Genomic DNA, 25,190 nt, shown 5'->3' with positions numbered 1-25,190 from the left:
GAAAGGGCAGGTGGAGGCCAGGATGTACTGGGAGATATTCACGTACCAAAGGTAGCAGATTTTTAAAGTCCCGCATTCAGCCCATCTCATAGGCGAGGTTGAAATGCCCCTAACAGCAGTGAGCTGGGCCAGGCATAAATAAGCTTCTAGTTCTTCCTGCCCAAGAAACCAGTGGTATCTGTTCTCATCTAGAACTGAGATTCTTTTTATTCCTGGTTCACTGATCGTCATGGCCTACAGGGGCTGCACTTCTGCTGTCTCCCTTGGAGCTTAGTGGGTTCTCTGTGAGGTTGCATTGCTTCTGAGCAGAATAGTTGCATTCATTTCTCAGCAAATCTTGTTCCAGGCAAGATTTGTTCCAGGCATTCTTCTAAGATGTAATAGTGAAGAAACAAATGAAAAGACCAGGTTCCTCCCTTCAGGGGGCTTTCAGTCTAGAATGGAAGCCATGGCGACCATCAATCCACGAGGCATGCACGTATGTGGAAACTTCCCCTGAGTGGAGCCTTTGGGGAGAAAAGGTACTTGGGCTATGCATTGTGGAAAGAGGGCCTTGATTGAAGCAGGGAAGGCCTTCCCAGAGAGTGGGGAGGCAGTGAGGCCTAAAAGAAGAGTGGAAATTAATAGGAAGTTGGAGACCAATTCTAAACATCGGGAACCTTGTGATGGAATGGGACCTTGTGCTGCTGTTTTGACAATATCCCACCACATATCAGATGGTGGCAGTGTATGTGGTATGCTCTGTGTGACCACTTCCAGGACACAAGGGTGGCAGAGGCAGTTAGTTGTCTACCATTGCCAGTGCTCATCACTGCGCCCGGCTAATTTTTTGTTTTTTTAGTAGAGATGGGTTTTCACTGTGTTAGCCAGGGTGGTCTCGATCTCCTGACCTCGTGATCTGTCTGCCTTGGCCTCCCAAAGTGCTGGGATTACAGGCGTGAGTCACCGCGCCCGGCCTGTACTGCGTTTCTTTATCCAGTTCACTGTTGATGGGCATCTAGATTGATTCCACGTCTTCGCTATTGTGAATAGTGCTGTGATGAACATAGGTGTGCATGTGTCTTTATGGTAGAATGATTTATACTCCTTTGAGTATATACCCAGTAATGGGGTTGCTGGGTCAAATGGCAGATCTGTTTTGAATTCTTTGAGAAATCTGAAAACTGCTTTCCTCAGCGGCTTAACTCATTTACACTCCCACCAGCAGTGTTTAAGCATTTCCTTTTCTCTGCAATCTCACCAGCATCTGTTGCTTTTTGACTTTCTAATCACAGCCATTCTGACTGGTGTGAGATGGTATCTCATTGTGGTTTTGATTCGCATTTCTCTAATGATTAGTGATTTTGAGCATTTTTTCATATGCTTGTTGGCCACACGTATGTCTTCTTTTGAGAACATCACCAAGTCTTAAATTATCCATCTTGGAAGTGAATGTCTGGCTAAATCAAATCTTCTAACAATTTTTAACAACACTATCAGAATCTTTTAACAGACCCTTGTACTCACACAAGGGATGAAAGTGTTGCTTAGTGCTACAAAGGGGAAGAACAGTACTAACAAAATACTGCTTGGGTTATCACCTTTAAGTCACTTTTGTAGTTATAGAACTAGGAAGTGAAGCAGAAAAAAAATGAAATATTAATGGTTTGATTACATTACTCTGTGACATAGTAGGTGGTAGGATGGGGTTGCCCAGGTAAAGGTAGGTCTAGTGGTTCATCTGGAAGAGTCTACAAGCACACAACAGGCATCAGAGGTCAAAGTAAGGAAGAGGGAAGAAGTAGCCAAGAAGGTTCCAGAAGGCTGCACTTGTTAGATTTGACTTCTCATCCTAAGGAAGGCTATTTTATTTTATATGCTAGGTGTGAGCAACTGTGTAACCATAGGAATTATTTATAATGGAAGGATATCACACATCTTCAGAAAAATGCTAACCTCCACTGAGGCAGAGACAGAAACTAGGATTACTTCACAGCCAAAAATGTATCGGTAGCAAAAACAGACAATGATGCCTGGTGATCATGTTATTAACTAGAATTCAATGACTGGGGGTTTCTTAAGATTGAAAAGATATATGAGGTTGGATAGTAAATAAGAGCTGGAGGGAAAATTTTTAAATGTGGTACTTGCAGTTTTAAAACATATTCACAAAATACATCTTGGAATTTACTGCCCGGAAAGTGTGGCTTGAGTCCTTTGTAAAAGTTAAATGGATAGCAATGGAAAAGAAACCTTGAAGTCAACTAAAGATTAGAAAAATGAGGATCAGGAGTCATCTTTTACTAACTCAATGGCTTTTTTATGGAATGGTAAAGTTAATGGATGAGGAGAATGCAATCGATGTAATATATCTGAACTTTCAAGAAGCAGCTATTATTGTCATGTCACCGAATGATACTTGATAAGTCTGTTCAAACATGCCAAGATCTAAATATGTCCCCTCAGTTGGAAAGTAGATGGGAATCTAGGCAACATAATAAATAATGAATGATGGGGGAGACAAAAGGAATCAACATGTTCTCAAAACTGTGCTTTATTTTGTTTTGTTTTGTTTTGTTTTGAGGCTATGTCTCACTCTGTTGCCCAGGCTGGAGTGCAATGGCTCAATATCAGCTCACTGCAACCTCCGCCTCCCAGGATCAAGTGATTCCCCTGTGTCAGCCTTCCAAGTAGCTGGGATTACAGGCATGTGGCACCACACCCAGCTATTTTTTGTATTTTCAGTAGAGACAGGGTTTCCCCATGTTGGCCAGGCTGGTCTGGAACTCCTGACCTCAAGTGATCCAATGCCTCAGCCTCCCAAAGTGTTGGGATTACAGGCGTGAGCTACCGTGCCCAGCCAAAACTGGGTATATTTGAATTTCACTTTATTTGCCACTCCTTTCCCTAATGATCAGAGAGATGGATCAACACCATGAGTAACAACAAAACAAACAAACGATGGCAGCATTACGGGTGCTTACGTTATTTAATGTCGCAGATGGAAAGACACTAACTCTTTTGTCTGTGTTCCCAGTTGCCTTTTTTCAAATTGGGATAACTATCTTGTTTTATATAGTTAATTGAGTTTATTAACTTTTCGGTTGAACTGTGGTCTCTTTTTTTTGATTAACATGTTTGCGAGATAGATTACTGAGCAGTGTTTACATTGAGCTACAGCTTTATGATCTTTGTATGGCTCCTACCTTCTGTCAATAATTCTCTATGTGGATTAACTGCACTGGAGAAAACCAGGGGGAAAATGAACAGATGGAAACTGGAGGGTGGGGTAGGAAGTAAGTTCATGGGGATCTGAAATCAACAGAAATCCAGATGGACATTCAAGGGAAATTGAAGAGTGTTGAAAAAGAGGAAAAGAAAATGCTTGAAAGTGAAAGGAAGAATGGTGAAAGGAAAGATAAGTCCAGGAATAAATGTAAAAAGAACCAGGAATAAGAAGTCAATGTTTGGGGGATATAAAAAATATACGAAGAATTCACTAGCTGTCAACATGACAGTCATAAAGGATTTGGTTTGAGATGGGTTTGGAATCGATCAAAATGGAAATAAAAATTCTGTTAGATTGTTGTTGATATCATGGTTTGTTTGTTGTTGTTTGAGACAATGTCTCACTCTGTTGCCCAGGCAGGAGTGTAGTGGCATGATCACTGCCCACTGCAGCCTTGACCTCCTGGGTGCAAGGGATTCTCCCCCCTCAGCCTCCCGAGTAGTTGGGACTATAGCCACACCACTACGCCTAGCTGATGTTGTTTTTGGTTAATAATTGTTTACAAATCTGTCAAGTTATACCAGTGGCTCTGGTATAACTATAGATGAGAATGGACTTTGAAACAGTCTTAATTACTTGAGTTTGTGTAAGAAAATTGTGGTTCCTAGTTCACTTCCCATGTTGGTAAATTAGTTCATCTCTGTCTTCATCTGAAGACAAACTAGTTGTATATTTGTATCAATTATAGCAAAGTAAAGTAGCAACACAGATCTTCAGAGTTCTGTCATCCGTATGAGAGAAGTATTATTAAAATTAGTCTATTCTGTCACTTTATTCAGTGCTCGTGGGGAAGCAAAAATGGTTTTAAAAAATGCAGATTCATTTTTCAAAGGAGCCTGTGTGCACTATTATGTGCTCTGTTAATGATTGTTATGATTAAACAATAAAAACATACAAATTTAAAGTATTTGGCATCCCTTGAGTGGTGAAATGAATGTTGCAGTTATGTGGCTACAGAAGAAAAATATATTTAGATTAAGGCACATTTATGCAAAATCCTGCCCAATAATTTCTTTCCTGTCTTACTGGCTTTGATTCCTTCTGTGGGCCTTAAAAAAAAAAAAAAACTCAAAATATATTTGTCTTAACTTCTCTACCTAAATCAAATGGATTAGAAACCTTTGTTGAACAGCCCTATGAGAAATAACTCATTAATAAATGTGAAATATTGCCCAATGGCAAAACGGCATAAGGTTTAAGTGCTCATTATGCCAATAAATGTTTCTGCATTGTAAATTTGGATTTTAAGTTATATGGAGAAAAAATACTCAGGTTAGAGCAGAGCAGGTTTTGGTTTCCTCAAAGTGCATATTAAAACTGAGATAATTTGATAGCCAACCACCAAAATCTATTTTTAAGTTATTTTTTTCAGATATGACATATTTTTAGTAATTTTTTTCTTTATGCATTCTTATAACTTAAATATTCAGATTTTAGCTACAGTGGACATTGTATTAATATTTTCAGTGACACATTAATATATGCCAAGAATGATCGCATTGTGTGGTTTGTTTATACCAGTAGTTATATTTGATGTTAGCTATTTGGTGCAAAATACAATTCTTACACGTTATGGGAACATAAACTTTATTGCTGTCTCATTACCATGCAGAAGCCAAATATGAGCAAAAGAATAATATCCTGTATTAATCTTCCAAAGGTTGGCTGTGGGTAACCCAACTGATTGTGTTATAGTTTAATTAATGGAATAAAAAAAATAAATAGCTTCAATGCTGCCTAATAAAGGTAATTCTCCCATGGCAAGATATGTACACTGAAACATGATAAAAGAATTCTGATGGAATGGTTTTTTGTCTAGTTGAATAATGCAATATTCTCTTCTGTGCCCATAAAAAAAGATAGCTCTTTTTTCTTTTAGGATGCTAAGGCTATATTTTGTAGTGTCATTTTAGGTATTCATTTTGGGGGTAAAAAATCCTTGCTTATTCTGCTTTAAGGAATTAGATCTCATTGAACTAGAAAAAAACCTATCTAAAATAGCTTAAGTTGTTTTTTGATTTGTGAAATATAAAAAGTCCTCACTGTGGATAAGTGAAGCCACATTCACTCGAACAACTTCACCGACCTTTTTCTCCTCTGCATAAACGCTTGTCCTTTGCTGATGGTTCTATGGAAATGTCTGCAGGCAGAAAAAATAACCAGAGGGGTGTATTTTTGCAGCAAACATTTCAAATGAAGGGGTTTGTATTTTTAGATGGCTTCGTTTTTTTGAGTTTTGTTGTTTTGCGACAGGGTCTTGCCTGTCGTTCAGGCTGGAATACAATGGTGTGAACACAGTTCACTGCAGCCTCGACCTCCTGGACTTAAGAGATCATCCTTCTTCAGCCTCTCATATAGCTGGCACCACAGGCACACACCACCATACTCAGTTAATGTGTTGTTGTTGTTTGTTTTGGTTTTTGGTTTTGGATTTTTGTAGAGACAGGGTCTCACTATGTTGCCCGGGCCTGTTTCAAACTCCTGGGTTCACGCGATCCTCCTGCCTTGGACTCCCAAAGTAGTGAGATTACAGATGTGAGCCACTGCACCCCATCAAGATACTTGATTTAATTACAGACATCTTCCTGTAATTTTAAGATTTCCTGCAAACAAAAGCATTGGAAGAAAGTAAAACATCACTACATATGTTGAGGTATCCTGAATAGTAGGGCATGTTTAAAGATAAAAGAAAATGCAACTAGCTTTACTTTCTTTCACAAAATTAAGGTTATCTCTAAGTCTTTCTAACTTCACACATCTGTAGCCGGTTGGTTCAACCAGCCAGGAACAGACAGTCATGAGGCCAAGATGTTTTATTTCTATGTGAACTGGATGGGTTTGTTTTATTCAATAGGCTCCAGTGTATAGCCTGATGTCATGGATTGAATAGTGTTCTGAAAAATTTATGTCCACCCAGGACTTCAGAATGTGACCTTATTTGGAAATTGAGCCTTGCAGATGTAATTTGGTTAAAAAGAGATCATATTAAATTAGGGTTGGCCCTGACTTCAATGACTGGTGTTCTTTTTTTTTTTTTTTTTTTTTTTGGAGACGGCGTCTCGCTCTGTCACCCAGGCTGGAGTGCAGTGGCATGATCTTGGTTCACTGCAAGCTCCATCTCCTGGGTCATGCCATTCTCCTGCCTCAGCCTCCTGAGTAGCTGGGACTACAGGCACTTGCCACCACACCCGGCCAATTTTTTTGTATTTTTTTAGTAGAGACAGGGTTTCACCGTGTTAGCCAGGATGGTCTCGATCTCCTGACCTCGTGATCCACCCACCTTGGCCTCCCAAAGTGCTGGGATTACAGGTGTGAGCCACCGCGCCTGGCCATGACTGGTATTCTTATAAGAAGAGGGATCGCACAGAGACACAGGAGAATGCCATGTGAAAACAGAGGAGGCAGGAATTGAGTGAGAAAAACCAAGGCCTGCTGGTAACCGCCAGAAGCAAGAGAGGAGCGCAGAACAGATTCTCTCTCCAGCCTCCAGGAGGAACCCACCCGGATTCCAGGGTGAGAGACACACCCGGATTCCAGGGTGAGAGAGTTAATTCTTACTGTTTTAAGCTACTCAGTTTGTGACAACCTGTTACAGTAGCCAGGGATAACCCCTAGACCTGGACAGACAGCTTGATCATATTCTACCTCTCACACAGGCATTCAACGGAGACTGCAGACATCTAGGTCCACCAGTGGGAAATAATAGCCATTTTCTAAAAAAATGCCTATTTTTAGAAAAGCATCTTCACAATTTAAGGTTGTAGCTAACATGCCCAAGTCCATCCCTGGTAAGCAACAGCTCAGGCTCTTTACTTAACGAGGAGCATGTCTAGAATATGGAATCTCAAAAGTGCTACTAAATTCTACCATCTCAACACCAAATCTGATGACAAAGCAGTGGAAAAGCTTTTTAAGGAAGCCAGTTTGTTCCTGCAAGAGTGTCTTTAATTAGGGATGAGTATTGTAGAAGATGACAGCATCCACTCTATTTTAAACAGAAAAGGAATTTTGCTCACAAAATCACTGGAAAGGCTAGAAGATCAGGATCTAGGCTGAGATTCCAAAAGTGGCTTCCTAAAATGACACCACTGAGCAGAGCTGGCTGCTGGGGAACTATGCCCTCTGTCGTGACCAGGAAGACAAGGACCAGGAAGCTGCTGTCCCAGCTGTCGACTCTTGTATCTCACCATCTGATGCATTATCTAGGGAACCGGAAGCTACTGCCATGCCTCCTAGCTTTTGGGAACACATTACTTCACTCTCTCCAGAATGAAAAAGCTGGTACAAGAACTGTTAGCAGGACCAGCTACATATTCATGTGGCCAGTGCAAAATGAAAATGCAGACCTCCATGTTCACAATTATTAAGACCCAAGACAGCAGCAACAGAGCATTAAGCCAAGCTTGGGGCCCTTCTAATCATGGAGTCCTGTGTGACTGCTCTGGTCACCTCCCATAAAGCTGGCCCCAGCTGTTGGCTTCAGAGCCATGGCGGCCTGATAATCTACACCCGCAAAAGGGATCAACATGGGTGCATCCTGTCCTATCACTCTTCCTCACTTGAGTCAGCAGAAAGTTTTAAGTCTGTGAGATTCTTGAAGACTGGAAGGTAGGTCCCTGGCTGCAAGGGAGTCTGAGGAATGTCCTTGTTAGTTGTCCAGGCTCTATGGTGAAGGAAGCACTCCAGAAGGAGCTGCAAAAAATGCTGACTAAGTCTATCTACTGTATCCACCCAAGTGATAACTTTTTGCAGAGCAATTGGTTCTCTTCTCCCTTACAGACCCACCCTGCTGCAGCCTACTGAGTGCTTTCTGTACACAGCACTCAACAGACAGCTGGCAGAATCATGTGTGTGTCTTCTCAGCACCAGGTGTGTGCTAGAAGATCAGAATACAGTGCTGACCCAGGAAGACAGGGTCCCTGCCCTCTGATTTCCCTCAAGTGAACACACACAAGAAATTAACAAGTGAACATTCTCACTCATTCCCACTCTTTCTTTCCTCCAATCCATTCTCAACAGCACATCTGGAGAAATCCTTTGAAAAACACAAATCAGTTCACACACATTCCCCTGCTTAGATTATTTCCATAGTTTTGCCTTGCCCTTGGAAAAATTCCAGACTTCCTCATCAATCCTGACAAGAGCCTCACACCATCTGGTGTCTGGCCTAGCTCTCATGCTTCCCTACTTGCTCACTACGCCACACCAGTGTCCTCTCTGCTTTTTGGAACATACCAAGTTCCATCCTGTCTCTATCTTTGATTTTGAGCTTTCCTAGCTCACTGCTCAACTGGTTCCTTCTCAGCTTCCAGCATGTGGCTAACATGCTACCTTTTCAGGAAGGTTCTGTCTAATCCTAAGATAGAATCCTCACCTCAGCCCAGTTTTTCTACAACATATCGCTTTGCTTATTAATCCCCACTTATCACAATCTAAAGTTAGCCTGTGCATACATTTGTGTGTTTCTCTTTCCTGTCCATGAGACCAGAAGCCTTGCCTCCCTGGCTCAGTGCTTTACCCCAAGCTCAGCACAGCACCTGCGTATAGCAGGAGCTCAAGAAATATTTCTTGATGAGCTGTTACTGACAGATTGGTGCATTTTTAAAAAAATAGCTACATTCATGGAAAGTCAGGTTTGCATTCATTATTTAGATGAAAGAAATTGAACCTAAAAATGAAGCATTATTTGGGATGGCTATGGAGTTTGGGAAAATTAAAGCAGAGAGTTCAAGGCAACTGGCAGTCATCAAATCACACAGGTCAGCTATTCTGGAAAAAAATGTAGACTGGCCTTGGGGTAAAAAGGCCAGGCCAAAAACTCTCCAGTAATACACATGATCTCACACTTGTTTACAGGTTATTTTGAGGCTGTTCTCTTCCTGTTCCCAGCGAATGATCTTCCTGCTCACAGTGAGATCACTTACTCACCGAGAGCAGAGACCTCTGTCTTTCTGCAGTGGCCCCCAGTGCCCCAGTAGCTCTAAGAGCAGCTTCCTGCTCCTTGTTTAAGTTCTCTAGGGATGGAAGATGCTAAGCACTGGGAAAGCTTGACTTTCATGCTTCTTGCATGGCGCCACCAGGTAGGATGGCCAACCATCTGGATTCCTTGGACCTGGGGAGGTTCCTGGATACAGGGCCTTCAGTTTTAAAACTGGAACAGTCCAGGGAACACAGCAGGGTACAGTCAGCTTTCCACGGGGCCACTAGAAAGAAGGTGGCCTCATTTTTATTTTTGCTCACGGTCTTAGTCCTACCAGCTTGCTTCAGCCCATGTCATACTCCATTTACTCACTTGTAACTAATCTCTATTATTTTGCCCTCCCCTTATGGCTTCATTGTGCTTCCCAGTCCTCACTCTCAGACCTGCTTCTCTGACTTCCCTGGTTGACAGTGTCTGGATTCTTTCTCTGATTGTGTCATCCTACAACACTGTTACATCATCTGATCCATCTTGCCCCCCTGGGATCTTGGGGGTTCTACCCACACCCCAGGCCTCCAGGAAGCCCCCTTGTCACACTTGCCCCAGGAGTAGTGGGAGGGCATTGAATGATAGGAATTATCTATGAATATAATTATGGTGATACATCTCTGACTGCACAGCTCAGAAAGAAAAGGCCAAAAATTTCGGCAGTTATCTGGTGACCCTCTCCCATACACAGGAGGAGTCTGAAAACTTTCTCTGTAAAGGGACAGATGGCAAATATTTTGGGCTCTGCAGACCAAGCGGTCTGTGTCATAAGTGTGCAGCTCTGCTGTTGTGGCAGGAAAGCAGCTATAGACAATATGGCAACAGAGGCTACATGGTCTGCAAAGCCTAAAATATTTGCTGTCTGTTCCTTTACAGAGGAATTTCTCAATTTTTTTGTGTTCCAGTAAAACTTTATTTACAAATATAGGCAATGGGCCTAATTTGGCCTATAGGCCATAGTTTGTGGATCCCTGATGTAGAACATCCTTCTAGATGACTTTTAAATTTTTTATTGAGTCTATAGAAGTTTTTTTGTCCTCACCACTCATATGGATCAGCCATAGCTCTGCACACACAATTTACACTCTTCTTCCTAATAAACCTCTTTACCTCTCTTAATTTTTCACTGTCACTCACCTGCGCTTGTGGAAACTTTTACTCCACAAAAATTAATTCTTGCTCCAAGACACATGGAAAGAAAGATTGTGTGGTACTTATTTCTAGAAGGATGTTTAACACAAGTTTGTAATATGAAAGATAGTTATGGAGTTAAGAATGAACTGTTAGGATAACTGAAATTAATACATGGTTACTGCTTTGTTAGATTAATCGGGCTCTGATGGGCAGGAGTATTCTTACTCTTGGTGATAAGAAAGGAAATAACTCCAAATAGTGCTTTTTTTTTTTTTTTTTTTTGAGATGGAGTTTTGCTCTTGTCGCCCAGGCTGGAGTGCAGTGACGCGATCTCGGCTCACCGCAACCTCCACCTCCCGGGTTCGAGCAATTCTCCTGCCTCAGCCTCCCTAGTAGCTGGGATTACAGGCATGCGCCACCACGCCCGGCTAATTTTGTAGTTTTAGTGGAGACAGGGTTTCTACATGTTGGTCAGTTTGATCTCGAACTTCTGACCTCAGGTGATCCGCCCGTGTTGGCTTCCCAAAGTGCTGGGATTACAGCACCGCACCCGGCCCCAATAGTGCTTTTAAAGGTGAGTTTTGGGGCTGAGCATGGTGGCTCATGCCTGTAATCCCAGCACTTTGGAGAGCCAGTGTGGGAGGATTGCTTGAGCCCAGGAGGTCGAGACCAGCCTCGGCAACATGGTGATGCCTCATCTCTACAAAAATTAGCTGGGTTTGGTGGAGTGTGTCTGTGGTCCCAGCTACTCGGGAGTTTGAGGTGAGGTGGGAAGATCACTTGAGCCCAGGAGGTTGAGGCTGCAGTGAGCTGAGATCATGCCACTGCACTCCAGGCTGGGCAAGAGAGTGAGATCTTGTCTCAAAAATAAAAATTAAAAAGAGAGCTTTGGGCTATTCACTATTTCTGGTTTTGTTTTTGTTTTTAAACTAAAGGTGGCAGGAGAAAGAAAATGCTGATAACATTTTAAATTAATCTTTAGGAATGCACTCACAAAATGCGTGGAGCTGGAAACTGCTTATATCAGATAAGAAACCTGGAAAATGAATGGGAAAAGCCAAGAAAGGGGAGGAGGGTGGGAGAAACAAGAGGAAGGAAAAATGACCCTCAGGTACTTTGCTTAGTACCTGGGGTGACAAAATAATCTGTGTACCAAACACTGACATGAATTTACCTCTATAACAAATCTGCACATGTACCCCTGAGCCTCAAATAACAGTTAAAAAAAAAAAAAAAAAAAAAGAATGAAAGTCATGGAAAAGAAGACTGAATCTAGCAAAACGTCCTTACGTGCATTTTTCTGGTCCTGAGGTAAGATGTGGTTGAAATAGGGATAATGACAAACAGGGCCCTAAAACGTTCAGCCGCCTCCTCCACTTGCTGTTGGTGGAGTTACCGCAGGATGACAGAGTTCTCTGTAGCGCAGAGGCAGCACGTGTGGGTTCATTGCTGAGCTGATTCTGCTGAGCCTAGAAAACTGAGCGCCTTAACAAGTCAATTCCACACCCCCTCGAATTTGTGCCTCGGTAGGGAGTCCTCAGCAGGAAATCCTCCATCTGTTTTCCTTTACTACAAGGGACTTCAGAGAATGAGTTCATTTCTCTTCAAACATCCTCACGTTGCTGTAAAACAGCACTGGGCTGAGTGATGAGAAATGTCACCAGGAATACAAGAGGACGCCTTCAAACGGAGATAGCAGAGACGGTTACACTCTGAATTAGAGTGTAGACTTGGAGAGGATTTCTTTTTCTTTTGTTACTTACATCCTAGATTTGCTTTTTTTTTTTTAAGGGCAGCTTTGTTTTTTACTACTTCTAGTAAAGCATGGATATTTGAAGAAATAAATATAAAAGGAAGATTTCTCAAAGATTTGTCCTGTTGAGTAATGAAGCATACCCTGAGGACCCAGGGATTAGAAGTAGATGAGTCTTTCTTTTTGAGCAAAAAAGCCTAATTTGAAATTCAGGATTACTTTTAAAATATCACTGAAAGTAAGTACTTTGTCTTTGTTTTTTTTTTCTCTTTTCTTTCTTCCTAATCCCCTACTCAGCCTTTCTCGCATATTATAATGTCAATGAAGTTATCAGTTATACTATAAATGTGAGTAAAATGATTTGCCAACTCCTAAATTACTTACAAGATGAGATACTGAGTTTTCTGCTCTGAACACTGTTCGGTACTAGCAGGTAGCAGGCAATATTTATAGTAATGTTTATGTTTTGATGTCGAGACTCATTTGATTTCATTAACATTTCACGTGAATATCTTTTGCCTCATTTCCTCCAGTAATATAAACGATATTTTAAATAGGAAAATGAGCAAGCAAAAGTCTCTTCTGAAAAGAGCATTGTTGCCCTAGCAAGCAAACCAATAGATTTCAACTTTCGTCGAATTCTCTGGAATATTTAGGTACATTTGCAGAAGGATCTGTAAATCTAGAGAGGAAACTTAGCTAAAACAATAACTCTTGTGAACTCCTTTTGAAATTGCCATGAAATCATATTGCAAATGTGTAAAAAAATTTTAAAACAAACAACTCCTTAGCAAAAGGGCATTGAAACATAAAAATATGTCAAACTGCTAATATCTTGGGTTGCACTAGTAAGCTGAGCTACGGCTGTGTGTGTCTTGAAGCCTCCTCAGAACTCCGGGATTCCAGAGCTGTGAGGCTGATCTAGCTATATGTGGTTGAAGGGTACACAGGAAATCAGAGAGATTATTTAGAAGGGCCCAGAGTGTCCTGTTCCCTTAGGGGCTCCTAACATCTACCACCCATCCCTTTACCCTCTCATCCTTATGTAGTAGCTGTAAATCCTTAAAGTTTGCTATTGGAGGGGTCATGCTACCTCTCCCAGCAGTCATTTTGGGAAAGAGATGACTGCTTCAATGTGCTATCTGGCCAATGGCTGTGCAAGAATTAACATAAAAATGATCTGTTCTTCCTACACGTCCCAGGTCCCCTAAGTCACAAAAGTCATCACCTGTGCGAAGGCTCTCTACAGGCCAGCATGTCTGTAGGAGAAAGACAATGGGTGAAACCCACTTCCGTGGAAGTACGGTGCTGCATTCTTCTTCCAGCTTCCCCTATTCTATAGATGCTGTCTGCCTTGACCTCCAAGAAACATGATTCCTATGCATCATCCGTTGCCATAGCCAAGTGCTCCCAGAACCGGCCTTGTTACTGTTTAGCCCTTCAGTTAAAGATCATTATCTGCCAGGCCATCTGTTATTTTCACTTAGGAGAGTGTGTTATTTCAGATCTATAGATGCCCTTTAAATTTCCCCTACATGTTGGTGTAGTAACTAGATGTAGTCCAAGGGTAAAGTCCCACTGTGAACAATGGGAATCAGAGTTCCACTTTTGAGAGCATTTGTGGCAATAGTATAATCTTGGATGGCCACAAACCCACCCTTGGGAGAGGGGGATGGGAATCTAAGAACAGTGAAAAATTAAATAAAATGAGAGTCTCGTTCTTGCCATACAGAACAGTGGTTGCTTTCAGAGGGACTGCTTGCTTTCTGGGGTAGCTATGTTTAAGAAGTCGCGCTTCTTGCTATGGGACATAATGTTGCCCCTATAGCCTCTTTTATGATTGCTGGCTAGCTACCCATCAGCTATGGTGATCTTGGCACGCCACCTTTACAAAAGGGAGCCATGAAGACTAGGAGTTGTCCTACCTGGCACATTCCTCCTTAACCAGTTAAGAAAATGCTCAGTAGACTTTGCTGTCTTTAACTGGCCTGTTTTCTGCCTGCTAAATGAGAATGTGCCGTATGACCTCTTTTCCTCCAATAGAAATTATACTGCTAAATTTCAAAAGGCATCAGGTCATCTGTGGAACCCTGGGGCAGCTGTCATTTGTAAAGAGAATGGTTTGCATTGAGTGGCTTATTTATAAACCGATATTCCAGTCATATCTGAACTGCCACATCCTGTGGTACAAGGAGATGATCATGAGGAAGATGATGATGACATCTAACAAGTATTGACTGCCATCCTTTGCTAGGTGTGATACTAAATATTCTGTGACACTTATCACATTAAATCCTCCTTACTTTACCTGTGTAATGCAGGTAATAGAGGCAGCTCATTCACATATTTCAATGGATAGGGGACAAAAAAGATCCAAGAATGATCCTATCCACTGGCATCCTGTATTCTTTTTGTTTGTTGTTGTTGTTTCTTTCATTCAACTGTCTAGCTCCCAAGGCTGTGGGTTGTCCAGGCTCCCTTCTCTATTACCTTCACTCATGGGTAGTATTTCTAGGAGAAAACAGGTAGCCTAGCATAGGTAGCAGCCTAGGGTGGGGGTAAAGTGGAAACAGACATTGGGACTTCAGCAGTGAGTTTGTGCTACAGGTGTTGGAAATTGATTTCAGTTGTCTCTCCTCTGTGTTAACCTCTATGTAAAGTATAACTTCACCCATACCATGCTTTTCTGGGCTTCAGTTTCTGCAGGGTTATGGGAATAATTAAGCCCTTTTACTTTAAAGCATTGACATTCTTGGGAGAAAATAGCATGTTAGTGAACAAATGTGTTTTAGCTGTTTGTGTTGAACTAGATTTTCACTGGGAGCAAATAAGACACTTAGAAGATAGAATGAAGTCTTTCAAATTGCCAGAAAGGAGGGAGATGTCAAATTTTTTGCTGTCATAAAACAAGTTTTAAGTAAAATTTACTGTAACATCTACTGTCATGAAAATTGTATTAGTATACGACAAATAGAGGTTGGCTGATTTGTAGATGATTTTTCAGCACAAAAGGCATATTAAATAATCAGTGAACATGTGAATGAAGAAATAAGTTTGTAAATATGGGAAGGGAAGTCACTGGGGGTTAGTAATACTTTCCTTTGTTTTTCTATTGTTTCTAACCTTGGTTATTGGGTGCATTTTTAGGTTAACTTGCCACCTTTATTACATATTCAATGATTATTTACTGAATATCTCTTGGGGCATCACTAAGGGGTATGGGGGTGGGTGTGTTAGATACAGACATACATGTAACTACATAATGTGTGGCTATCTTGATGTTTTGTGTTCAATTTTTAAAATTATTTTTTAATTTCAATTTTTATTTTAGATTGAGAGGGTACATGTGCAGGTTTGTTACATAGGTATATTATGTAATACTGAGGTTTAGGCTTCTACTGATCCCATCACCCAGGTGTGAACATAGTACCTAATAGGAAGTTTTCAGCCCTTCCCCCCACCCTTTAGGAGTCCTTAGTGTCTCTTATTCCTGTTTTTATGTCCATGTGTACCCAAGATTCAGCTCCCGCTTACAAGTGAGAACATGTGATATTTGGTTTTCTGTTTCTGCATTAATTCACTTAGGGTAATGGCCTCCAGCTGCATCCAGGTTGCTGCAAAGGACATGCTTTCATTCTTTTTTATGGCTGCATAGTATTCCAGGGTGTATACGTACCACATTTTCTTTATCCAATCCACCATTAATGGGCACCTAGGTTGATTCCATGTCCTTGCTACTGTGAATAGTGCTGTGATATGATCAAATATTAAACATATCAGAATAGTCCATGATTACATTGGAGAACAAATGTACTGCGACCAGGTGATTATATGCTTTGAAGATGGTATCTAACGAGACAGAAAAACCAAATTCAGAAATACTATCCTCTCACAATTTTAGATTCACACACGTTGAAACTAGAATGGATTTGGGATCATCTTATCTGACTCCTCTTTACGAATAAGAAAACCAAAGCCAGCATAACAAAATGGTTTATGAAACTTCACTAATTAGCCGCAGAGCTAGAATGAGAATTCTAGCCTCTGGCCTCCAAATCTAATGCTTTTTTTTTTTTTGTTTACTTTTGAGTTTTTATGTTTTAAAAATATTATTTTTTTACAATAATTAAACAATAATGAAGCATTCCCCCCATGGTCATGCCAATTGCATTGTTCTTTTAAATATTTTAATATAAAAATAATACAAAACATAATACAAAAATAATATGTCATCTGCAAACCCGCCACCAAAAATGTATGTTATTTTGTATATATTAGTTCAGAAAACTTGTAAAATAAAATGAATCCCATTATAAATACAGCAAAAGTACTATTCTTTTCTCTTCCCTCTCCTTTCCAAGGTAATTATTGTCCTAAAATTGCTGCATAACTTTTCCATGTGTATTTTAGTATCTTGGCATTTTTACTGTGTGTGTGTGTGTGTGTGGGTGTGGGTGTGTGGTGTGTGTGTGTTATAACAGGCATATTCATGTCTGTTTGTTGTATCTATTTGTGGTTATACTACAGTTTGTTTTTAAATTTTAAAATACATAAAGTATCGTCCACATTCTTTTGTTATTTTGTTTACATTCAACATTTTTTTGGGCATGTATTTATATTGCTACCTATATATAGGTCCATTTATTGTAATTGCAGGATAGTATCATGTTGCATAAATAATCCAAGGTTGATTTATCCATTTTTCTACTGAGGGAAGTGTGGGTTGTCCCTGCAGTTCGGCCATTACAACCATGCTGCAGTGTTCCTTGTACATGTCTTTCATGCTATGTGCTAGAATTTCTTGAGGGAAATTTCCTAGAAGTTGTTTACAGGGGGACACATATTTTGCTTTACTGGATGTTGTTAAATGGCTCTACAAACTGTACTGGTTTATTTGATTATTGAGCAGAAGTTCTGAACTCTAGCTGCCAATGACAGTCACCTAAGGAGCTTTTAAAAATTACTAGTGTTTAAGTCCCACCCCAGACCAATTAAGTCAGAATCTCTGGAGACTCGAAGATGGTATTTGTGTAAAGCTCCCCAGGTGACTGTAACATACAATTAGGGTTAAGATCCACTGGTTATGTATTTGTTTCTCCATAGCTTCTCCAACACTTGGAATTATCAGACATTCTTCTTTGCTAATCTCTTAGGTGTAAGGACTTTCTGATTACTGGTGAAGTTGAGTATATTTATATAATGTTACTGAGCCTTCCCTTGAGAACTATGTTATATATTAGTATTCTGGGCAGTAATTTTGAAGGGGGTAATATATGAATTGCAAATGTCTACCCCCAGTTAATGACTTTTTCCTCACTTTATTTAGGCTTTTATCATATAGAAGTTAGAAGTTTTAATACAATTAAATGTCAATATTTTATTTTATGGATAAAAAATACTTTGTGCTTTGGAGAATCTTAAGAAACATTTCTCCACATAGTTTAATAAAGTTCTTTTTCTATGCTTTCTTTTAAGTGTTTTGCTTTTTCTAAATGAGATCTTTATCTAGGATTTGTATTTCTATATGATGGCATGTATTATCCTGATTTTTATCTCTTTTGGTATGAATAAGCAATTGCCCCAGTACAATTTATTAGTTTATTGTGTTTCCAACCATGTTGGACAGCTTACTTGTTTTAGAAGTTTGTAAATTATTTTCTATTTTTAAATTAATCATTATATATGCAAATAATGGCAATTCTGTTCATTCTTTAGTAACATTTATATATTTTTATTATTTCTTTTTCTCTTGTTGATATCATGATTAGAAACTCTTGTCCAATGTTGAATAGAAATGTTGATAACAGGCATCCTATCTTTTTCTAGATTTAATATGAGATGCCTCTGACTTTAACCATTAAGGATGGTATTCCCTTGGAATTTTAGCATACAATGTATTTTATTGGGTTAATAAAAAGCTTACCTCTATTCCTTGCTTGCTCAACGTTCTTATTAAGAAACTGTTTTTCATGTTATCAAATATTTTCTGTATTTATTGAGATGAACTTGTTTTTTCTCTTTTAATGCATTAATTGGTAAATTATACTAATAAATTTTCTAAAATTAAATAATTCTACTATTCTGGGAAAAACTCTACTTGATCCCAGTTTTTTAAAATATCCATTCTAAATTTAGTTTGCTAACATTTCTTAGAATTTTTATATTCATAAATGAGACTTACTCATTTTATGTTAACTTTATCCTGCCTCATAAAATGAGTCAGGAAAGATTATCTGGTTTATTCTATTCTGTGGGACTGTTTTTACAACGTTAGATTTACCTCTCCTTAGAAAGTTGGTAAAGATTTGTTGGCTGGGTATGGTGGCTCATGTTTGTAACCCCAGCACTTTGGGAGGCTGAGGTGGGCGGATCACCTGAGGTCAGGAATTTGAGACAAGCCTGGCCAATATGGTGAAACCCCATCTCCACTAAAAATACAAAAATTAGCCGATGTGGTGGCACACACCTGTAGTCCCAGTTACTTGGGAGGCTAAGGAAGGAGAATTGCTTGAACCCTGGAGACAGAGGTTGCAGTGAGCTGAGATCGTGCCACTGCACTCCAGCCTGGGTGACAGAGCGAGACTGTGTCAAGAAAGAAAGAAAGAGAGAAAGAGAGAGAGAGAGAAAGAGAGAGAGAGAGAGAGAGAGAGAGAGAGAGAGAGAGAAAGAAAGAAAGAAAGAAAGAAAGAAAGAAAGAAAGAAAGAAAGAAAGAAAGAGAAAGAGAAAGAAAGAGAAAGAAAGAAAGAAAGAAAGAAAGAAAGAAAGAAAGAAAGAAAGAAAGAAAGAAAGAAAGAAAGAAAGAAAGAAAGAAAGAGAAAAGAGAAGAAAAAAAGGAAAAGAAAAGGAAAGAAAGTTAGTTGGTAAAGATTCGTCTGAAAGAATCCTATGCCTTGTGGGTGTGTGTGTGTGTGTGTGGGTGTGTGTGTGTGTGAATAGACTTTAACTATCAATTCACCTCCTCTATTATTGCTTAATTAAGACTTTGTATTGCTTCTCATGTAATTGTAAGCTACATTTATAATGAATTCACTATTTTGGTTAGATCTTCAAATGTACTGATATAAAGTTGTTTTTGATATTTTCTTTTAAAAACTCTACTTTTTCTGTGGTCATGTCACTTTTTCATACTAATACAAATAGTCATTTCTGATTTCCTGTTCTCTCTATTTTCAAATTAGTCTAGTGAGAATTTAGTCCTTTAGGCTTATTTTTTTCCAAAGAAACAGTTTTCAGTTTTGAAGGATATGAATTTAAAAATACCCCCCATAGTCAGACATTAATTTAGTTGGATATATTCTTCTAGATTGGCAGTTATTTTCCTTCATCCTTTTGGAAACATTTTGCTGATTACTGTCGTTTATTTTTGCTTTTGCAGAGTCTACTATTGCCTACTTGTTACCTCTTGGTAGCTAACTTGTGTTTTCTCTCTGCCTGCTTTTAAGGTCTCTTTTGTCTTTGTTGTTCTGCAGTTTCTGCCACAATGTAGCTCATTGTGGATCTGTACTAATCTTCATTTCTCCTTATCTCAAAGTAATCACATATTTAATGAATTCTGGGAAATGTATAGGCATATGTCATTGAATATTGCCAATTTATAATTCTATTCTCTTTCAGAAATTTATATTAAACATGTTGAATTTTTTGTTTTATGCTGTTTCTTAACTTTATAGTTATCCTCTTATAAAATTACATTCTAAATTGTTTCCTTAAACCTGTCTTTCAGATCATTGATTATGTCTTTAACTTTGTCTGAACAGCTGTTTCACCTATCCATTGAGTTTTTCATTCAGTTGCTATAGTTTTTATTTCTAGATTATGTATTGTTTTAATACCATTTATTTTTCTTTTCATATAGTATAAATGCCTTTAGTCTTAGTCACTTAAAACACGTTAGATAATCTGTTCTTTTGTTCATTTATCCAAACTTCTTAGGATCCAAAGTCCCATATTTATTGTTTCTGGTGATGCAGTTCTTCTCATGGCAGATTGTTTCTTCATGTAATTTGTAATTTGGGATTATGAGCTCATCTTCAGTGGGGAATACTGTATACAGATATGTAGCCAGAGTAGATATAGCTAGCCCTTCAGAGACATTTTGCATTTGTTTTTAATTCATGTCCTAAGTGAATCCTTAGGCTAATTTCTTAATTCAGTTATTCCTGAACTACCCACATAGCCCTGGTTATAAATTCTGAGTGATACTGTCTCTTCCCTTCTCTTGGCATCTATATAGAAACAGATAGGCATCATTATGGTGCCCATTTATTTGGACACTTTCACTATTCTCTTATGTCCACTACATGAGAATCTAAATCTAAGCTTCTAGGTCACTGAGACCCATTAAGTCCCCTTAATGCAGATCAATATCAGTTTGTATTGTATTGCTCTTAGATCTCTGTGCCTTACACCTGGGTCTCTCTTTTTGTTTGCTCTCTCTCTCTCTCTCCTTTTGCAAGTCCAATAAAACACTTGAAAAAATATCTTTTTGTTCAGTTATTTCTAAGTGTTTATAGTAGGAAAGTTCTCAGGTTTTTTAAGAAAAAGAAAAAGCAGAACAAAAAGTTCTTCTTTGACCTTTTGACCTAAAACAAATCATATTCGCCATACAAAAAACTTTCCTGCTAGCTTCTGTCCAAATGTAGACTGTCCAAAAACCAGCTTGAAAAGTATTAAACTAATGTAACCCTAAGTGCCTTACTATATAACCTTTGGAGAGTTGTGTTCCTTTGAAGTTTTAAAATAAATGCAGCCACAGTCTGGTGTGTTGAGAAAAGATAGGGTGGAGTTGGGGAGGGTTTATATCCTACCTTGAAAAAATTTTCAGGGAGTCTATTCCAGAGAAACACAGAATATTTTCTGAAATCATGCAAACGTCTTTTGCTTTTCCTTATTGAGAGACTAGAGACTTTTTAAAAGTTATAATAAAAATCCAAAGCCCTTTCTATCCCTGGAATCCTATGATTTTTCTACTGCCTTGAGACATGTTCCTGACAAATCTTTTTACAGCCTGAGTACAGCTTTGTAATCAAATCCTGGATATCAAAGTAGTCCAAGATTTTAACAGTGCACTCCAGTTCTTTCTTTCTGCTACTCACCATAGGACCCCAGCAGCTTTACAGATATGAGGGGGGCTCTGTTCTCTGCTGTAAATATTTCTCAGATCTCATTGTCCACATAATTGTTATGACGTGTCAAAGAGTACATTCGCAAACGAAATAATTAGTTGATTAAAAATAACGTAAGTTGTCGAATATTGTATAACATGACATATTTAACAATACCCACTGTTGGAAACTTTTATTACTTCCTTTGAACATCCTGTAATTTTGAAATATTTTGCCCTAAAATTCTCTTTGGAAGCAACAAGTTAGTAATAAGTCAGCAATAAGACACAGTTGGAATAAAAACAAAGAATTCACACACGTACAAAAAGAACAATATTGCAAATATTCTTTTCACGCTCAGTACCCAAAGTTATTTCTGAAGCCTCACCAAATTATTTTAGATTAAGTATCTAAAACAAATTATTTTTTTAAATCCATCCTTTGCTGAATTTTATTCTGTGTTTGGATTGAGGTGGAGTCTGTCGTTAGCTGCATGATGAGAACGGAAATGCTGAATCTTTTTATTTTCTTAATTAAGAATTACCATCTCAGGTCCTGGTCAGTGGTTTACAATGGCAATAATCTCTTCCAAAACAGTTGTTAGTCTGGATCCTAAGGGGTTTGCCAGAACATTAACCTCAACTTGACCCCTCATGGTTGCAGGAGGAGGATGCAAGGGTCAATAATCATTTTTACAAAATTATCAAGCCTGGGTTGCACCCTAGATTATGTAACTTGCTTTAAAAATAATGATAATGTGTTTGTCATTTTAAATGACTGGGATCAGCAAAGCTAATGAAAATGTTTAAATCCTTATCAGTTGGAATGAATAGGGCTGGCTCCAGAAAGTGCTGACTTCAACATTTTTGCTCTGCTTTTGTTGATCCTGTCTGCTGATGCACACGACCTATTGATGTGCAACTTCGCATGCCATGGGGACTCATTCATCCATGTTAGAAGTGAAAGGGGCTTCCGGGCCTCTACATGTGCTGCGGCACATTCCTCTGGTTCTCTAACAAAGCTTTTAATTGGCATCTGTGACTAATGAGCATGAAGTCCCAGGAGAAATGGAGCACAGTCTTCTACCACCCATTAAGACGAGCTGCAAGTTCAGAGTTTATCAAGCTTGAACTGGGAGCAGGCAGGGCCAAAGACTTGCGATAAATAAGAATGAATAGTTTCATTTTCTACTTTCATAAACTGGCATTAATAATTCTTAACTAAAGTACATTGCACTTTTAGTGTTATTACCTAAGCTCTCATAGCCAAGGCCCTCAGTGGCCCTGTTAAAGGCCGCATACCTCTTTTCAAGAGAATCGGAATTAACCCTACTTCAGCTAAAGTTTAGTCGGAATGCATTCTCTAACAAAGAAACATTTTCCCTCTTTGTATAGGGTAGTAATCCTTTCTCACCTGAAGTCATATGAGATGAAGTAAACGCTGGAGGTGGGCCATATCGAGCTAGGGAGAAAGGTACTAACCACCTTCTATGTACAGAAAATGCTGATGCAGATAGTTCCACCCGAAGGTTTTTGTTATCTTTGTCTTTTAATTTATACTTTCAATTATGTGCCTTAGTGCAGTGTAACAGAGTCATTATGTGGATTAGAGGAGAGCCAGGATGAAAAACTTACAGTCATTACCTGTTATTTATTGTATCTACTCAAGGGCGTCAAATAAATAACATCATTAGAATTAGTACATTGCTGAAATCAGGGGTAGGAGTTATACTTACTCCCTGAGATCTTAACATTAATGTTTGAAAGGACACTTGTAGGTCTCATTTGGTCATTGGTATATTATAGACTTCATACTTCTAAGTGGCATAAGTGAGTATAAATACATATTCAATAAATACTTCAAATGTCTTTAAAGTATATAATCATTAATTTTTTAACTCTAAAACGGTTATACTTCATAACCAATAGGACTCCTGCCACTCTCATGGTTAATCTTGATTTTAAACAGCCTATCCTATGACTCTGCTACTGTATGACACCTGCCTACCATGTGACAATGTTATCTCTTGTCCTATATCTCTGTATCTGATCATTTCAACTAATCTATTTCAGTTACTTTATAATTTCCTCTTACCCATCCCTAGAACTTGATTTGAATTTCCTTTCCTCCTATCCAGATGGACCATCCCGTTCTCAGTTTTTCACAGAGCTCTTTTTTCTTTACTCTTTTTACACTGTTCCACTGGCTTATTATTATTTTGATTAAGATTCATGATCTTAGGCCTCATGTGTCTCTCATGATCAAGGGCCAGATTCATGATCATAGGCTGCATGTGTCTCTGCCCACATCCCCCATCCCACATTACCTTTGACTTCCTGTGTCCCCTTCCTCCTTTCCTAATAAGACCTTTATCCTTAGTATCTGCAGATTCTTCAGAAACTTGTTGATCATGCGCTTCTGCCATCTCTCACAGAAAAACCTTTTTACTCACATCCCTTCCTCCTTCAGTGTACAAGTTATAACTCAACCTTTCAATGAAAACTTCCTAGATTGGGCTATTGGGTTATTACTATTATTATTAACTTAGAGACAGAGTCTCATTCTGTCTTCCAGGCTGGAGTGCAGTGGTACAATCATAGTTCACTGCAACCTTAAGCTCCTGGGCTATGGGGTTATTTGAAGTGCTACTAACTTCAAAGGTATTATAATAACTTGAGCATCACTGATTTCCTACATAAAAACATGTGTGATTGGCATGCGTTGAGCATGCCATGTTTTATTATTTTCCCGGAACCAGATTATAGGCTATTTTAAGGCAGTTATGAAGTTTCATGTCCTGTAGCATCTTGTTGCATCAATGAATCCCTACTTTGCAAAATCCATATCAAAGCAGTTAATGATGATGGTAGTATCCAATTCCATGTGTAAAATGAACTTCTAGCAAATGTATGCCTGGAATACAGAGTTGATAGGGTACTATGGAGTTCCTGCATTCTTCTTTAAGAATTGAAAAATGTCAAGAAATAAATATCCAGGAATTATCCCAAACAGATGTATTATTCAGCTGCTCATAAAAATCAGAATAATGCCGACTGGAATTACCTTTTCATGCACCTCATGACTCCCATATACTAAGTTCTCAGTAACTATTAAATTTACTGCGATTGGAATTGTGTTCAGTACCATATAATTCATCACCATCGTTAACTTTTCCAGCAACTTCTCTATAAAATCTCTGGCTACCTTATGGTTACCTCTAGATTTCAAAGGCCAATTGGTAGACATGACTTTAAACTGATGCCTTTTAATCTATGGGCCCAAGCCTCTATCTTTCCTTGGTATACTTAAAAGATAAAAATTTAAAGTGTGTCAAGTTTGGTGAGATAGTGACTACAGTTCTTCTTCAAGGAAGAATAAAAATACGTATCTTTAGATTATTGCATAAATGATTTAGTTAAAACAATTATTACAGCTCAGTGTTATTGAATATTGAAACATACTTGTTGAAAATATGAAATCGCTTTCCTTATATTTTATTAAAAATAGCATTAACATACTGAGATCCAAGGTGGATTTTAAGATTATTTTAAACTCTTCAGACCTAGAATTTTACATTCATCCATAATAGCTCTGCTGTTCTTCGATTACGTAGTGTTTCTTTCAGGGTATTTTTAACCTGGGAACACTGAAGCAAAGATGTTCAAATTCAACCTTGGAGCTTCATCTCTTTCACCAACAACATTTACCCATCCTGTGTTATTTAAAGGCCAAATGGAACCGTTATGGTGAAAATCTGAAAAGAATGTCGGAATGAACACAATATGGAGAATACATTTTCACAAAAATAGTGATTCCAAGTCTTGTAATTTAATATGCATGGTTGAATGAACTTATCTTTCTCCTACTCCAAAAATACAGCCTACCACATCCTGAACTGAAGCCCTTTGGAAAAGAGACAAGTCTGTAAGTTAGCGTCCCATAATTATGCCCACTGTACATCT

The 25,190-nt window shown here is 38.8% G+C and overlaps 1 protein-coding gene across 18 annotated transcripts in view; it reads left to right on the top strand.

Annotated features, from left to right (window-relative positions):
* Nucleotides 1-25,190, top strand: part of LOC105480028 (KIAA1217 ortholog) — a 910,528-nt gene that overhangs the window by 466,441 nt on the left and 418,897 nt on the right. The window contains exon 1 of one of the 18 annotated variants that reach the window (XM_071070363.1): nucleotides 11,936-12,361. The exons of the other annotated variants lie outside the window; for them this stretch is intronic. The gene's annotated coding sequence lies outside the window, so the exon portion shown is untranslated. Of the gene's footprint in view, nucleotides 1-11,935; nucleotides 12,362-25,190 lie in introns of those variants that run through there. 18 annotated transcript variants of the gene reach the window in all.

This window comes from Macaca nemestrina, chromosome 9, assembly GCF_043159975.1.
Source record: "Macaca nemestrina isolate mMacNem1 chromosome 9, mMacNem.hap1, whole genome shotgun sequence".
NCBI classification, from domain to species: domain Eukaryota; kingdom Metazoa; phylum Chordata; class Mammalia; order Primates; family Cercopithecidae; genus Macaca; species Macaca nemestrina.
Note: the sequence above shows the minus strand (reverse complement) of the source record. Positions and strands in the feature narration are given on the sequence as shown.